The 18,761-nt window shown below is 40.2% G+C and overlaps 1 pseudogene; it reads right to left on the bottom strand.

The window, feature by feature from the left end:
• Nucleotides 590-14,644, bottom strand: LOC102187911 (annotated as a pseudogene).

Genomic DNA, 18,761 nt, shown 5'->3' on the forward strand with positions numbered 1-18,761 from the left:
GACAGAAGTAAAGTTGTTAATAGTAGAAAAGTATTAGTTGAAGATAATGCATACATTTTCTAGGCTATTTCTTTTTTCTTTTTTTCCTAAGAACAAGGCCAGTTTATTGTACCCTGCCTCTCGAGGCAGTTAACCTGGGAAACAGCGGGCTGATCATGTAAATAATCTCTGAGTTTAGCTTATTCAGCACACATCTCACTCTTGCTCATGAGGTCAAAATCTGAACAAATCAAGCCTGGGAGGGAAATCCAGGCCAAGGAAAGCATCTTCAAAAGCTACCATGTGGATCGACTTCCATAAACGGCTCGGCATCTTCCACAAATGGTGGGAGAACTTTATTTTAACAAAAACATCTTCTTTTGAACCTGGCCCCTTCCTGCACCACTAGAAAGCAGCTTTATTGGAGAAAAGCAATCCATTTATTTGAGCATACTCTTTTTAAGCAGTTGTAACTTTTTCCACCGTCATAACACCACTCTGTACTTCTCTGCTGATCTTCTTCAGCACTTTTTTCAGGAGAATCCACATCTCTTCCTCTGTTTCCACTTCTTTATCCTCTCCAATGAGAACATTCAATGTATCTCCCACTTTAACCTTTTCCAATATCTAGGCCCGTCTTCAGGATAACATCAAACTGTAAAGACTGTACTACTTTGCCCAGGTCTTTACAGCTTTTGACCTCACTAGGGTCATCCCTGGGCTCCTCTACCAGCTCATTCATGTCATTATGGTACCTCTCTTCATCAGAGTGCCCTTTGTCTTCTACTTTTTGCAGTCCTTTTAGTGGATTTTTTAGAACTTATATTACTTTTGAGTCTTATGGAAAAATGGCAAAATATATTCTGAAGATATTAAAAGCCCTGGGAGTCTCACTGAGAAAATGCTACGGAGGAGTGTTTTATAATTTGATGTCTTTAACAAGCTGGAATCAAGATTGCCGGGAGAAATATCAATAACCTCAGATATGCAGATGACACCACCCTTATGGCAGAAAGTGAAGAGGAACTAAAAAGCCTCTTGATGAAAGTGAAAGAGGAGAGTGAAAAAGTTGGCTTAAAGCTCAACATTCAGAAAATGAAGATCATGGCATCTGCTCCCATCACTTCATGGGAAATAGACAGGGAAACAGTGGAAACAGTGTCAGATTTTATTTTGGGGGGCCCCAAAATCACTGCAGATGGTGACTGCAGCCATGAAATTAAAAGACACTTATTCCTTGGAAGAAAAGTTATGACCAACCTAGATAGCATATTGAAAAGCAGAGATATTACTTTGCCAACTAAGGTCCATCTTGTCAAGGCTATGGTTTTTCCTGTGGTCATGTATGGATGTGAGAGTTGGACTGTGGAGAAAGCTGAGTGCTCAAAAATTGATGCTTTTGAACTGTGGTGTTGGAGAAGACTCTTGAGAGTCCCTTGGACTGCAAGGAGATCCAACCAGTCCGTTCTGAAGGAGATCAACCCTGGGATTTCTTTGAAAGGAATGATGCTAAAGCTGAAACTCCAGTACTTTGGCCACCTCATACGAAGAGTTGACTCACTGGGAAAGAGTTTGATGCTGGGAGGTATTGGGGGCAGGAGGAGAAGGGGACGACAGAGGATTTGATGGCTGGATGGCATCACTGACTTGATGGATGTGAGTCTGAGTGAACTCTGGGAGATGGTGATGGACAGGAAGGCCTGGCGTGCTGCAATTCATGGGGTCGCAAAGACTCAGACACGACTGAGCGACTGAACTGAACTGAACTTGGCACTAGACAAATACAAGTATTGATTCCAGGAAACACAGCCTTTAAGTGAAGGTGTCCCTCGTTGTGCTCTGCAGAGTCCAATCCAGGCATCTGACTTTCTTAAAGTGCTGCTGGGCAATCTGACACTAGTCATAGCTATGGTACATACTATCCGTACGTCAGGGATGTTCCTCCCTCCCCGCCCCCTCCTTCCCCTAGGCTATTTCTTTTGATTCTAGAATATCTAAATTATCTCACAGCAGCTTGCACATAATAGGTGTCCAATAATTATATGTTGAGTGAATAAATAATAAAAGATTTTCTTGAGCATTAAGTCATGGGATCATCGACAGCTTTTCTTACCTCAGGCCACTGACAGAATCTTTTCAAGGACATGAGGTATATCCTTGAGAGTTGCCACATCAGTGGTGGCTGAACACCATCAACACTATTAAAGCCTTTAATGCTCAAATTAATGATTCCTGAAAGTGAAAGAAGAGATTGAAAAAGTTGGCTTAAAGCTCAACATTCAGAAAACGAAGATCATGGCATCTGGTCCCATCATGGGAAATAGATGGTGAAACAGTGGAAACAGTGTCAGAGTTTATTTTAGGGGGCTCCAAAATCACTGCAGATGGTGACTGCAGCCATGAAATTAAAAGATGCTTACTCCTTGGAAGAAAAGTTATGACCAACCTAGGTAGCATATTGAAAAGCAGAGACATTGTTTTGCCAACAAAGGTCCATCTAGTCAAGGCTATGGTTTTTCCAGTGGTCATGTATGGATGTGAGAGTTGGACTGTGAAGAAAGCTGAGTGCTGAAAAATTGATGCTTTTGAACTGTGGTGTTGGAGAAGACTCTTGAGAGTCCTTTTGACTGCAAGGAGATCCAACCAGTCCATTCTGAAGGAGATCAGCCCTGGGATTTCTTTGAAAGGAATGATGCTAAAGCTGAAACTCCAGTACTTTGGCCACCTCATGTGAAGAGCTGACTCATTGGAAAAGACTCTGATGCTGGGAGGGATTGGAGGCAGGAGGAGAAGGGGACAACAAAGGATGAGATGGCTAGATAGCATCACGGACTCGATGGATATGAGTCTGAGTGAACTCCAGGAGTTGGTGATGGACAGGGAGGCCTGGTGTGCTGTAATTCATGGGGTCGCAAAGAGTCGGACGTGACTGAGAGCCTGAACTGAACTGAACTGAACTGAATGGAAGGGTAATGTAAGGAAACTCTGCAAATTCAAAAATGTGTTAAGCTCTTTTTCTGTGTGTGTGTGTGTATGTGTGTGTGTGTGTGTTAGTCGCTCAGTCGTGTGCACCTCTTTAGCCCACCAGGCTCCTCCATCCACGTGATTTTCCAGGCAAGAATACCGGAATAGTTGCCATTTCCTTCTCCAGGGGATCTTCCTGATGCAGGGATCAAACCCAGGTCTCCTGATTGCAGGTAGACTCTTTATTGTCTGAGCTACCAGAGTATATACAGAAACCAGTCTGCTTTCAGGGACTAGCATTTGGGTAATAATGCTAACATTTTCCAAACATTAATTTTTAAAAATGTGAATTTATACACATTTTTTATAATACAATACAATACAATGGTGATGCCGTGCATTTAAGGTAGTTCTAGGAAAACATAATCAGTTGCAATGTAAACAAGACTCCCGGGAAGCAGAACTGCTGTGAAGGCTGAGTACTTATATATAAAAAGGAAAAGAGAACAAGTTTTTATTCCATTTTTTGTCAAAAGATCTTCCTAGCTAAAATGTTTAGACTAGATTAACAAATTCAGGAAAGGGTTACTCTTAGAAGATGAAGTATCCTAAGTTTCTTTCTACATAAGTCACAATTTTATAAAATAGGGTGGGTTTCTATAAACATAAAATACTAATTAAAATCATATTTGCATTTCTATTTCCAAATCTACTCATTTGCTGTTTAAACAAAAATTTCCTTGTTGATTAGTGTTGAGAATTCTAAAAACTATTGCCTACTCAGTATTCAACTTTATTATATGGTAACTCATTATTAATAACAAACCCTTGATCATGACCAGTACCCTGTACATTATTAACAAATTCTTGGTTCATGAATGTATGCATACTCCAGAATAAATGATGGTACTGAAACGGAGCGAGACCATATGGTCCTTGCCCCCTCCACCATGTCCTCTGGATGCCTTAGACTGTGGAAAACTTTAGTCAAAGAATAAGTTTAATCAGAGAAGTGGGAAATGCTGAAACAAAGAAAAATAGTCAAAAGAAACTAAATAATGATAATAATGTAGCCCTTAAGCATAGTCAAGGACCTTTAGTTCTTTCTCAAAGGCTATGAATATAATATTCTGAGCCATATCCTGTGTGCTGTCTTATAGATACCAAAACATCAGGTAGAGAAGTTAACTACATGATGACCAGCCTGGACCCTGGACTTGAGCTGCCACAACGCCAAGAACTGACCACAAAGAAATGGGAACAAGTGCACCCAGGAACTAAAGCTTAACTGTACCTAAAACGAACAAGATGATGCTAGTCAGGCCACTGATGACCAGTTGAAGATGACTCTTAGAGATGACTATGTCGTTTCTGCTTGCAACCTCCCCCCAATCCCACTCCGTCTTTAAAAGCTCTCACCCCCTGCTTGTTAGCTGGGGTAGTTGGCCTTTGGACAGATGTCTGCCAGCTGCTGGCATCTGAAATAAAGCAAATTTTCCTTTCCACCAACCTGGCCTGTTTATTGGCTTCTGAGCGGTGAGCATCTGGATCCCCCCCACACACACCTCCTTCTGGTAACAGATTTTGGTGCCCAAAATGGGAGCGGGGGAATGACAAAGTCAAAATCCAGTCTTCTAGTCATATATTCTACTTTCACTCTAATCTGTTTTCATTCTATTCTGTTAAAAAATAAGTCAAAATGTCTCACTTCTCTGCTCAAAACCTCACAATGGCCTAAAATCCCAAATCCTTGCAAAGGCTTTAAGATTCTGTCTGGTCTCATCTTCTATGACTCTGCTGCTTGTCCACTCAGCTCCAGCCATGCTGGCCTTCTTGCTGTCACTCAAACAGGCCAGGCACACATTCCCTTCTCAGCACCTTTGTACTTGGTGTTAGCTGTGCATGGAACATTCCTCTCCCAAATATCCTCATGGTATGGTCTGCTCTTCCCCTCACCTCACTCTAATATCACTTCCTCAGTAAGGCGTCCCCTGACACCCTAGCTAACACTGTAATATCACTCCTCACTCTGGATGTTCACTACCCCCTTTCTCTGTTTTATTTTTTCTCCTTAGCACTTCCCACCATCTAAAATAATAGACTGTGAGCCTTTCAAAAAACAAAGGGGTTGGGGCGCCCTCTGTGCAGTCAAAAATCAGCGTGTAACACATTATTTCTCTACATGTAACACATATAACCTCTATATCTGCAGATTCAACTAACCATCAGTCCTGTAATACAATAGTATTTACTAATGAAAAAAAAAAAAAAAACAAATAAGAGTGGATCCATGCAGTTCAAACCCATGTTGTTCAAGGGTTAACTACATATTTTATTAGTATCTCTCTTATCTGTTTCCTCACTAGAAGATAAGCTCCATGAGGGCAAGGTTTTTCTCTGTTTTGTTCTCCAGCATCTGAAAAAGAGTGTTTCTAACAGATGCACCAGAGAAAGAACTGGCAACCCACTCCAGCACTATTGCCTGGAAAATCCCATGGACAGAGGAGCCTGGTAAGCTAGAGTGCATGGGGTCCCTGAGAGTCGGGCACGACTGAGCACCTTCAGTTTCACTTTTCACTTTCATGCATTGGAGAAGGAAATGGCAACCCACTCCAGCATTCTTTCCTGGAGAATCCCAGGGACGGGGGAGCCTGGTGGGCTGCCATCTATGGGGTCGCACAGAGTCGGACACGACTGAAGCGACTTAGCAGCAGCAGAAGCAACAGATGCACATAGATATTTGTTGGGTGAATTGCATGGAGACAAATAGCACCAATCTCCTGAACCAAGAGTAAATAGGAGATGGTGAGAAAATATGTAACTTAAATGCATCAGGCTTTACTACTTGGGATCAACCGTTTTCGATAAAGTTAGAATATCTGTATAATTGAATCTCTGATTAGCGGATTTTTTTACCTTTTCTATCTTTCCTCCAACAAAAACTTCACAAGATGATGTAATAAGTAGCAAAAGTACTGTTTTGTATTTCATTCACTTTTCTATTGCTTTCTACCACTTTAAAGTGATAATGAGAGGGATTAGAAGTAACAGCAAAAAATATCAAAGACCAAGATAATATCAAATTGGGCAAACAGTCCCTGAAAACAAGACAGTTGACCTTACCAGTGGAAATTATCAAATGTGGGCACAAAGATATTTCTTCAGTGAGGCACCCTATCTGGTTGGGTTTGTTTAAGAGCCTAAATTCAAACAAGGGGCTTCCCTGGCAGTCCAGTGGTTAAGACCACATACTCCCAACACAGGAGACACAGGTTCCAAATGGTACAGCCAAAGAAAGAAAAATAAATAAATTCAAATGAAAAGATATATTTAAAATTGTACAGATTAATGGGTTAGAAGGTCATTCTCATTACACAAGGAGGCAGTGTTGCTCAGAAAGACTAAAGATGCCACATCATTAGCTAAAGTCATGGCTGTGAATCATCATCATATACCAAAACGACTATGGAAAGAGCCAGCATAATTTTCCATCTGACTACTGGTCCAGTTTCTCCAAAACTCACTACGTTTGAACTAAAGTTGCAAAAAACCCAATACAGATGCATTTATAAAACTCCACTGGAAGGTGCTCTGTTTGAATATTCTTTCAAATACAACCTTGTTTCAGACCAGGACTTTGCCTTCCATAGGAACACTTTCTTTCAAGAACGCTCTTTCAAATTTATTTAATTATTTAATTTAAAAAAAAATTCTGTAAAACAATTATCCTTCAGTAAAAAATAAATTTTTAAAATTTAGTTGATTTACAGTATTGTGTTAGTTTCAGGTGTATGGCAAAGTGATTTAGCTATATACGTATAGATTTTCAGATAATTTTCCACTATAATTATTACAAGATATTACAACATATTTCCCTGTGTTATACAATATGTATGTTTCTTCAGTTCAGTTGCTCAGTCATGTCCGACTCTTTGCAACCCCATGGACTGCAACACGCCAGACTTCCTTGTCCATTACCAACTCCTGGGGCTTACTCAAACTCATGTCTATTGAGTTGGTGATGTCATCCAAGCATCTCATCCTCTGTCAACCCCTTCTCCTCCTGCCTTTAATCTTTCCCAGCATCAGGTCTTTTCCAGTGAGTCAGTTCTTCGCATCAGGTGGCCAAAGTATTGGAGTTTCAGCTTCAGCATCAGTTCTTCCTATGAATATTCAGGACTGATTGCCTTTAGGATGGACTGGTTGGATCTCCTTGCAGTCCAAGGGACCGTCAAGAGTCTTCTCCAACACCACAGTTCAAAAGCATCAATTCTTCTGTGCTCAGTGCTCTTTATAGCCCAATTCTCACATACATACATGACTACTGGAAAAACCATAGCTTTGACTGGACAGACCTTTGTCAGCAAAGTAATGTCTCTGCTCTTTAATATGCTGTCTAGGTTGGTCATAACTTTCCTTCCAAGGAGTAAGCGTCTTTTAATTTCATGGCTGCAATCACCATCTCTAGTGATTTTGGAGCCCCCCAAAATAAAGTCTGTCACTGTTTCCATTGTTTCCCCCACCTGTTTGCCAAGAAGTGATGGGACTGGATACCATGATCTTCGTTTTCTGAATGTTGAGTTTTAAGCCAACTTTTTCACTCTCCTGTTTCACTTTCATAAAGAGGCTCTTTAGTTCTTCACTTTCTGCCATAAGGGTGGTGTCATCTGCAGATCTGAGGTTATTGATATTTCTCCTGGCAATCCTGATTCCAGCTTGTGCTTCCTCTAGCCCTGCATTTCTCATGATGTACTCTGCATAGAAGTTAAATCAGCAAGGTGACAATATATAGCCTTGACGTACTCCTTCCCCAATTTGGAACCAGTTTGTTGTTCCACGTCAGGTCCTAATGTCGCTTCTTGACCGGCATACAGATTTCTCAAGAGGCAGGTTAGGTGGTCTGGTATTCCCATCTCTTTCAGAATTTTCCATACTTCTTGTGATCCACACAGTCCAAGGCTTCAGTGGAGTCAATGAAACAGAAGTAGATGTTTTTCTGGAACTCTCTTGCTTTTTCATTGATCCAATGGATGTTGGCAATTTGATCTCTGGTTCCTCTGCCTTTTCTAAATCCAGCTTGAACATCTGGAAGTTCACAGCTCACAGACTACTGAAGCCTGGCTTGGAGAATTTTGAGTATTACTTTGCTAGCTTGTGAGATGAGTGCAATTGTGAGGTAGTCTGAGCATTCTTTGGCATTTCCTTTCTTAGGGATTGGAATGAAAATTGACCTTTTCCAGTCTTGTAGTCACTGCTGAGTTTTACAAATTTGCTGACATATTGAATCCAGCACTTTCACAGCATCATCTTTTAGGATTTGAAGGAGCTCAACTGGAATTCCATCACCTCCACTAGCTTTGTTTGTAGTGATGCTTCCTAAGGCCCACTTCACTTCACATTCCAGGATATCTGGCTCTAGGTGAGTGATCACACCATCATGATTATCTGGGTCATGAAGATATTTTTTGTACAGTTCATGGGAATATCAGACCACCTGATCTCCCTCTTGAGAAACCTGTATGCAGGTCAGGAAGCAACAGTTAGAACTGGACATGGAACAACAGACTGGTTCCAAATAGGATAAGGAGTATGTCAAGGCTGTGTACTGTCACCCTGCTTATTTAACTTATACGCAGAGTACATCATGAGAAATGCTGGACTGGAAGAAGCACAAGCTGGAATCAAGATTGCTGGGAGAAAATATCAATAACCTCAGATATGCACCAGCCTTCTGACAGAAAGTGAAGAGGAACTAAAAAACCTCTTGATGAAAGTGAAAGAGGAGAGTGAAAACATTGGCTTAAAGCTCAACATGCAGAAAACTAAGATCATGGCATCTGGTCCCATCACTTCATGGCAAATAGATGGGGCAGTGGAAACCATGACAGACTTTATTTTGGGGGGTTCCAAAATCACTAGAGATGGTGATTGCAGCCATGAAATTAAAAGATGCTTACTCCTTGGAAGCAAAGTTATGACCAACTTAGATAGCATATTGAAAAGCAGAGACATTACTTTGCCAACAAAGGTCCATCTAGTCAAAGCTATGTTTTATCCAGTAGTCATGTATGGATGTGAAAGTTGGACTATAAAGAAAGCTGGGCACCAAAGAATTGATGCTTTTGAACTGTGGTGTTGGAGAAGACTCTTGAGAGTCCTTTGGACTGCAAGGAGATCCAACCAGTCCATTCTGAAGGAGATCAGTCCTGGGTGTTCATTGGAAGGACTGATATTGAAGCTGAAACTCCAATACTTTGGCCAGCTGATGTGAAGAGCTGACTCATTGGAAAAGACTCTGATGCTGGGAAAGAGTGAGGACAGGAGGAGAAGGAGACAACAGAGGATGAGGTGGTTGGATGGCATCAGCGACTCAATGGACATGAGTTTGGGTAGGTTCATGGACAGGGAGGCCTGGAGTACTGAAGTTCATGGGGTTGCAAAGAGTTGGAGACAACTGAATGACTGAACTGAACTGAACTGAATGGTCTAGTGGCTTTCCCTACTTTCTTCAACTTAAATCTGAATTTGACAATAAGGAGTTCATGATCTGAGCCATAGTCAGCTCCTGGTCTTGTTTTTGCTGACTGCATAGAGCTTCTCCATCTTTGGCTACAAAGAATATAATCAACCTGATTTCAGTACTGACCATCTGGGTTACACAATAAATCCTTGTTGCTTATCTATTTTATTTTTTATTTTTTATTTATATTTGGCTGTGCTGGGTCTTTGTTGCTGTGCTGCCTTTTCTCTAGCTGCAGCGAGCAGGGGCTACCCTCTAGTTGTGATTCACAGGCTCTCATTGTGGCGGCTTCTCTTGTCGTGGAGCATGGGCTCTAGGGCTCACGGGCTGCGGTAGTTGCAGCTCTGGCTCTAGAGCATAGGCTCCGTATTTGTGGTTCACAGGCTTAGCTGCTCTGTGGCACGTGGGATCCACCCGGATCAGGCATGGAACCTGTGTCTCCTTCATTGGCAGGTGGATTCTTTACCATTGAGTCACCCAGGGAAGCCCAGGAATGATTTTAAAAGGTAATTTTAAATGAAAAAGGTAACCATGTAAATTCTATAGCTTTAGAATTCTATAACTTGTTTCAGCAGGAATTGAAATCCTACTCCATCTAAAGTAAGCCTGCAGGCATCCAGGGCTTTGTAGGCTGTGCCAGTGGTGAGGACTGAGGATTTCCCTTCTCCTGCTCTATCAGCGTCTTATTAATTCACTCTTAGAGATAAGGGCACTGACGAGGTATACCATGGAGATTAGAGTTACAGCTGAATTAAATAACAAGTCAACTAGAGTCATGAGTTTTGCTTGTAAAATCAACTCTCAATTATTCCCTATGTGGGTTACTATTTGTTAGATTTTCCACAAGGAATGTTAATATCAGGCTGACTTTCTCATGCTATCAGCATTCTCTCAAAGCGACAGCCTATCCGCCCCCTCCCCCCCGCCCCCCGTGAGTGCCTCTCAAGGGAAAATCATTTTAAATGCCACTCACCTAAAGCAAATCATAATTAGGAAGGGAAATTAGGTTAGGAATGCTGTGCATCCCCAGGCCAAATAAACTATTCATTCAAAAATTTTGAATCATTAGTACCAGAGTCCTGCTTCCTATAATAGGGAAAAACTGGTTGCTGGTAGAACTGTACCTTTCTTTAAGACAGATGATATTTTGGAAGCAGTGAAAAACTGAGTCCTGCTTCCTATAATAGGGAAAAACTGGTTGCTGGTAGAATTGTACCTTTCCTTAAAACAGATGTTATTTTGGAAGCATACTTCTAAAAGTCTAATCTAGAACTCTGGGTGACCCAATGATCTGCATTTTCACAAGTGGGTTCTAGAGAACAACAGGGCATGTTTAGGGCCTTCATTGTATTCTAAGAAGTAGATTCAAGGAGCATTCTTCCAGTTGTTGCTTATCTTTTTTTCAGTTCCCCCTCCCTTCCAAACCAACGTTGTGTGACAGGAAAATCAAAATGGCATCAGTATTGCCAACAGAGCTGTCTAAAATAGAGGTGGGAGGCCATCAAGGAAGAGTGACTGACATATGTCTCAGCCCAGATGGGGCTTCCCCAGTGGCTCAGCAGTAAAGAATCATCCTGCAATGCAAGAGTTGCAGGAGATACAGGTTTGATTGCTGTCAGGAAGATCCCTTGGAGTAAGGGCATAGCAACCCACTCCAGTATTTTTGCCTGGAGAATCCCATGGACAGAGGAGCCTGGCAGGCTATAGTGCATAGAGTGCCAGAGTCAGACACGACTGAAGTGACTTAGCACCCATGCATGCACAGCCCAGATGAAATCTGAACTTCAATCACTATTGTCTTAACATAGGCATCCAGAACATCTTCCCAATGATCCAGAAACTCAAAATACTTATTTGACCCTTACCCTAAAATAACTCATGACAGCTTATCCGTTAAGGATAAATACTTCCTTTCTTGTGTCATAGTTAATCATAATTCCTGCCAGACAATTTTAACAATTTTGTGGTTTTTGCCTTATAAGCCCCTGACTCTCTTTCCAGGAACACTCTTGTTTTACCAAATCTGTGTCTCCTGAACTGCAAATCTTAAGACCCCGAATAAAGTTCTTTGTTCTTTGCAGCCTTGATACTGATTATTGTTTGACATTTGATGTGTTTTAACTTAATGAAAAGTAAATTACAGGAAACACTTCCAATCTCAGGATAAAAAGTAGGATATTTTAAAAGTTGAACATTCAAAATACTATAAAATCCACTGAGGCCAGTTACGATTTTTCTTCTATTATGTATGAGTGAAAAGAGTTTAAACCTGTGTTCTTGACTAAATATGCTATCCATTTATTTCCCTTGATTAGTGATTTTTTTCATTTTTTTAAAACCCAAAGCTCTTTCTTCAAAAAATCTTATTTAGGATCCCAATTTTTAAACAGATAAAACAAGGCTACCCTGGTTGAAATAAGAATGGAGGCTCAGAGCCACTTTTATGCTCATCACTTAGCAACCTGCAGATCCCAGAAAAACTTCTGTGCAACCCTAGGGTTCTGTAAGCGGTGGTTTGTTCCACTGCTCAACATACTCTTAATTTTATTATTGGATCAAGACAATCTTCAGAGAAATACATATTTGAAAAGTGATTTGGGCCTTCATATAATTGTCAGACTTCCCAGATAGCACTAGCGGTAAAGAATCCGCCTGCCAAGGCAGGAGACACAAGAGACACAGGTTCGATCCCTGGGTCGGAAAGAACTCCTAGAGAAGGAAATGACAACCCACTCCAGTATTCTTGCCTGGAAAATTCCATGGACAGAGGAGCCTGGCAGGCTACAGTCCCTGGGGTCACAGAGTCAGACATGACCGAGCACACATACACAGAACTGTCTGAAAGTATAGAATTAAATTTATTCAAATTGCATTGTTACACTATTTTTTAATTAAAATAAATTTACTTAAAAAGTAACCCAAGGATCAAGAGTTATATTTAGTATAATGGCCAAAAGCATAGACTTTGGAACTGGATTGACCACGTTTCAAATCCCAGCCTTTTCATTTATTAACCACATGACCTCAAGCAAGTTACTTGACTTCCCTATGCCTTTGCAAAAAAGGAGATGAGGACAGAAATACTATCTACCTCAGAAAACACGGTATTAACATGCTATATGTAAATGAGAAATAAATGAATTCTAGTTTATAAAGCAATCAGAAGAATGCTATAAAATGCAATAAAGTGAACAGTCAGAAAATTCTTTTCTGTAGCCTCAGTATTAAGAAAATTTCTTTCACCCAAAAATATGTATTTTTATACATATACTGTGATTCTTATAAATGAATACTTCATTGTGGCAAAAATACGAAGATATGTCTCCACTTCTCCCTCTAAGGCCCATGGGAGAAAAATTAGATGACTTCTCACTGAAACTATGCAAAGCCCCAGAGTATTTTTAAAGTAATCCACATACCTACTACTAGGTCAAAGCTGACACATAAGTATATAAAACCTATTTCTCTCTTTGGGCTACAAGTACTCTTTCCATTACACCACCCTGCGTTCTAGGTGGAAGGAACCACAAGCCCAAAGAAATGAATACAGAGTATGTTTATAAAATAGTAAATATAAGAAAATAGCATAGGTTTTTATTTATCAAAAATTTATATTAACTTATTATGTATCATTAATTTAAAATATTAATATTAAATAATATAAACTTCATAATAGTATATGGGAAAACAATGGAAACAGTGACAGACTTTACTTTCTTGGGCTCCAAAATCACTGCAGATGTTGACTGCAGCCAAGAAATTAAAAGGCGCTTGCTTCTTAAAAGAAAATCAATGACAAACCTAGACAGCACATTAAAAAGCACAGACATTACTTTGCCAACAAAGGTCCGTATAGTCAAAGTATGGTTTTTCCAAAAATCATGTATGGATGTGAGAGCTGGACCATAAAAAAGGCTGAATGCTGAAGAATTGATGCTTTTGAATTGTGATGCTGGAGAAGACCTTGAGAGTCCCTTGGACAGCAAGGAGATCAAACCAGTCAGTCGTAAAGGAAATCAACCCCAAATATTCACTGGAAGGATGGATGCTGAAGCTGAAGCTCCAATACCTTGGCCATCTGATGCGAAGAGCCAATTAGAAAAGACCCAGATGCTGGGAAAGACTAAGGGCACGAGGAAATGGGGGCGACAGAGGATGAGATGGTTGGATGGCATTACCAACTCAATGGACATGAGTTTGAGCAAATTCTGAGAGATACTGAAGGATAGAGAAGCCTGGCATGCTGAAGCCGTTAGAGTCACAAAGAGACAGACATGACTGGGCGACTGACCAACAACAAAATGTGTTGAATACTTCTTCAGTAGGTACTCTATTGAATATTTTACACATATTCTGTCATTTAATTTTCACAACAGATCTTTGGAGCCAATAAAATTATGATTCCCATTTTACAGATAAGGTAATTAAGAGTTGGAGAGATTAAGCAATGACACATAGGTAGTGAGTATCAGGGTTAGGACTCAAACCAGTTTTACCTGACTCCAAACCTGTGTTCTAAACTGCTCACAAAACATGACTTCATGTGACATACATGAAAAATAGGAATGAAGAAAAGAAAACTAATATAAGACATGTTGCAAAGAAGGAATCCATGGAGTTCAGCAACTGTTCCAATGTATTAGAGGAAGGGAGGGAGTTAAAGATGACTCATGTCTGAAGTGTGAGTAACATGGAGAATAGGGACAGTGTTCAAAGAGAGAAGTCAAGAAGAGCTGGCTTCTGGCAGCGTGATGAGTTCATGCGTAAACAGCACTCCTTTCAGAGCAGGAAGCAGTGTGTACAGCAGAGTGTTACTATTTTCACATTCGCTTATGCTACTCAGCCATCAGATTTTCCAAAAGCCTAGGCAGAGGCTAGACTGGAACTCCTACTTCTTGACAGTCTGAACAGATTTTTCTATCCTCCTTTACTATTTGAACAATAAGCATGATTTTAAAAGTGGTCGGAAGAAAAAGAAATTAAAGAAAGGTGCTAATTTCTTAAGGAATGGGTAGTCTTTTTCTCTAGAAGTTAAAGCAATGAACACATTCTTCTGCACAACAGCCACCAGTATTTTGGCAAGAGCTATACAGGGAATATCAAAATGGGCAGTGCCATCTCAGCAGAAATAGAAGTTCCACTTTTTGTGAAAACTTCTGTTTCTTCCACAGCCACCGCCATGACTACCACCACCAACATCACAAGATAAGAGGAAATTTTTCTGAGAAAAAAAATTCATGATTGATAAAAAAATGTTAGGTTTCTGCTTTTAATTAGTTGTTGACTTAGACTGACTTTTTTGTGCTTACCAAGTTCCCTCCTCTACAGACTTGGTAGGTTATTTAGATTTTATTTAGCTCAGTCTTCACTTTGACTGAACTGATGTTACAGTTCTGTCCAATGTTTTATATTCCATTATTCAAAAAGGTGGAGAGGACAGACCAAACAATATTAAAGCTGAAAGTACTGCTACTGTTTATTTTGTACAATTCCTTCAGTTTATTAGCAAACAAAAAAATGAGGCACAGGGTCTTGATTCAGCTGGTCAGCAACAAAGTCCACTCTAGAACTGAGCTACTGATTCACAACTTTGGGCTTTACCCAATGCACCACTGTGTCTTTTCTAACCAGCTGGTTTAGAAATATTCACCTTGGGACATCCCTGGTGGTTCAGTGGTTAACACACCATGCTTTCAAAGCAGGGGACATCGGTTCAATCCCTGGCCAGGGAGCGAAGATCCCACATGCTGGGTAACACGACTGAAAAAAAAATATTCACCTTGGATGAACTCAGAGTGAGTCACAGGGAAAAAAACAAACAAAAAATACAAGGCCTCACTGACTGGAGAGAGATTTATGTGTAGGACTTAAGGTTCTAATAAAATGAAATCTCACAACACTTCACTTGAAACATAAAAAAAACTGTGTTATGTGCTGTTTATAGCACAGTATAATAGCAAAGTCTTCAGACAGAATCTCCGGTCTCACCACAGCAGACACAGCATACCCTCAGAAAACCTGTTCCTGTGACTACAAAAAGAAAGAGATGGTACCTTTCTACCTGGGAGTGCCCACAACAAAATATGCAGTTGGTTCCCACTTTGACTTTGCTGCTAGAAAAGGGGGAAAAAAAAAAAAAGACAATGTTCTGAACTAGGCATACAGGAAAGAAAATGGGTGATAGCGGGTGCCAGCCAAGTCCTCCAGCAACATCCCAGGTCCCCATCGTCAATTCTCTTTTTCTTTACTGCTGACCTTTAGAAGGATACAGAAATACTGTTGTAAATAGAAAACTCAAAAATGGCAACTCTAGTGAGAGTCAGCTGGCACTGGTGAAGAAGCTGTGTGCAGAAGTACATGCTGTCTGCACCAGGGACTGGCTCTGCTCACAATCTCTGTGGTGAGCTGCAAAGCTTAATACAACCATCTGGTGGACACCCTGGAATTCCACAGATAGGCACTAAATGAACACAGAAAAGACTTATAAAGCTAATTCATTGTGTTTATAGATCAGAATCTTTTTACCATCTAGACAAGAGTGAAAATGAAAACATGAAATTAACTGCTTCCCCCTTTTGAGGTAAAAGCAATCTGGAAAACAAAATAACTGCCCACTCTGAACATAAAGGAACATATCTCCTCTGACACTTGCGTGCCTCAAGTCTTCCAAAGGGTTCTTTTCTTAATGATGGGCTTTATGCCGTTTACAACCCCAGATCCAATATAGTTAGTATATCTCTTACTCTAAAACAAACTTTTTAAAAAAGTTGCACTAATATTCATTTATTTATTCATTTATCAACAAATTTTTATGAGTGTCTCTGATGTGCCAGGCACTATTTCGGGTGCTATGGATATAGCAGTGAATAAACTAAATTCCTGTCATGGAACTTATATTGTTTGAAATCTCTCCCTAGATGTTTGTTGGATCAATGAATGATAAATAATACTGGGGGTAGCCTGTGAGAATTAGGTGAATTAGAGCATAAAGATGTGCTCAGTTGCTCAGTCGTGTCCAACTCTTTGAAACCCCATGGACTGTACCCCACCAGGCTCCTCTGTCCATAGGATTTTTCATGCAAGAATACTGAAGTGGGTTGCCATTTCCTCCTCCAGGGGATCTTCCAGACCCAGGGATCGAACCCCCATCTCCTGCATTGGCAGGCAGATTCTTTGCCACTGTGCCACTTAGGAAGCCCAGTATAGAGATGGGCTGTGAGCTATATAAAACCTAAGATTAAAAAATATATACATATATATCTTTTAAATTAATCCTTGAATTTCATCTCATTCCCATTCAACTCTCTCTTTAGGTTTGGCTAGACTGCTATTACATAAAATAGAACAATTCCTAAGAAGTATTTCTCCCAAGACACTGAGCATAAAATAGCAACAAAGGAAAAAGAGGTCCTTATAAACAGAAAAGAAAGTAGAACCTGGTAATGATCACCCTCATCCAGTGAAGTCCTACATGCTTCTACAAGCATCAGTTTTTTTAAAATCCAGTCAATCTCAAAGACCAGCACTAAGATAAGTAACAACCTGGTCGAAAACTTACTTCAAGGAGGTTCAGAAAGGACCTTCCACAGCCTGGACTTTGGGGTTCCATGTTGGTTAAGTTCATCTGAACCAGTGGACTACTGCTGACCTCCAGTCGGTGGCATCTTAATTTTCAGTGTCCTGGGTGGTGCAGCCAGTGGAGGGATGGGTCAGACAAACTCAAGTGTTTCATAATGTAGTCAGGCACAGAGCAGGTCCTTTGCCTCTGGGAAGTAAAGTTATGAGGATAAAAGCTTATGACGGAAATCACTTCAAGCATCAAGGAATGTTAACAAACAGGGCAACATAGACAATAAAGCCTAGGTAATTATTACAACAAATCTCCAAAGAAAGGCCATCACTGGATGAAGCTATCTCTCACTCTACCCTCCTAAGCTCACCAAATGAAAGAAGTTTATTATTACATCAGGAAAAGTTTTTTTTTTTTTTAAATACCAAAGCACACAATATTTGCTACCAAAAATAATGCTACCTTCATCTCAGGGTAGTTTCTCCTTAGAAGACAAACCTAAAATAAAAGGAATGGACTAGATTTTATTTGCCCTCACTCTTGTACAAAGTAACATAAATATTACTATTGGCTATATTCATATCCAAGAAAAGAGCTGAAGTCAAACAACAGTTTTCAAATAATACCAAAGAAATACAGGTTAAAAAAAAATCCTTAAAAAAAAACCCAAAATATAAACATGAACAAGAATATAAAACAACTTGATGAGGTCCAGAGTACAAGCTGCTTCCATCCTGAGGAGAGAATTAAGAGGCAGTCTCAAATCCGGATTTGCTCTCTCGATCATCCTCTCAGGCGGAAGGACAACTTCATTACCAGTAATGATAAAGCAGTTAGAAGCAGTTCTTAATTAGAGGAACCCAAGTAATGATGAGCAGTAGATAAAATACATGTACTGAAAGAACATGTACAAAACCAGTATTATTTTTGTGAAGTATCTCGTATCAGAAAGACTTGGGGAGGGGGAGATAGATGCGGTGGGGGTGGGGGCAGGAAGCAGATGTAAATTGAGGAGAGGAAGCATAAGCAACACTTGTAAAAATGGTTAACTAATTCTAATCTTTTGCTTTTTAAAACTTTCAAAATATTTGGAGTATAGGTTCTCTTCTTCTCTTTCAAGTTCTCATTCTTTTTTCCAGTTTCCTTTAATGGCTTTTTCTCCCTTTGGGGCCTTTTCCTTTTTCTTTGTCTCCACCTCCTCCATACTGCTAAGCTCCGAGGTTCTGTGGTTAAGAAAGGGATGATATGAGAAGAGAGAATGAGAGTGTGACCAGAATTAGAGACTGAAGCATTTACCTCCCTTAAGCCCTAGTTCTACAAGGATGTCTATATATAACCTGGTAAACATGATCACAGAACATGGCAGAAATGAAGACTTAGGAAAGAAAGTCCACCATTATAAAGTCCAGTCATGAAACATGTTCAAACATGCACAGTCATCTGCTGCACTTCCATATATTCCACCATCTGGATTTGATATTACACAAAAGCATAATAGGAAGCGCTGACTGCCAGAAGGTGTGCATGAAAGAGATGACTAAGAACAACACCTCACCAGTGACCGAAGTCCAGTGTTTAAGATGGACAGGTTGTTGTCCATACATTCTTGGAAAGCCAAGAAGTGTGGCTTTCCAGAGCTGTTTCAGATGATTTCGTACGTCAAAATGCATGAAAATTGCTCATCTTGTGAAATAGGCATAATCATTGCTGGCATTACAGGGACTTAAA

The sequence above is a fragment of the Capra hircus genome, chromosome 3 (assembly GCF_001704415.2).
Source record: "Capra hircus breed San Clemente chromosome 3, ASM170441v1, whole genome shotgun sequence".
In the NCBI taxonomy this organism is placed as follows: Eukaryota; Metazoa; Chordata; class Mammalia; order Artiodactyla; family Bovidae; genus Capra; species Capra hircus.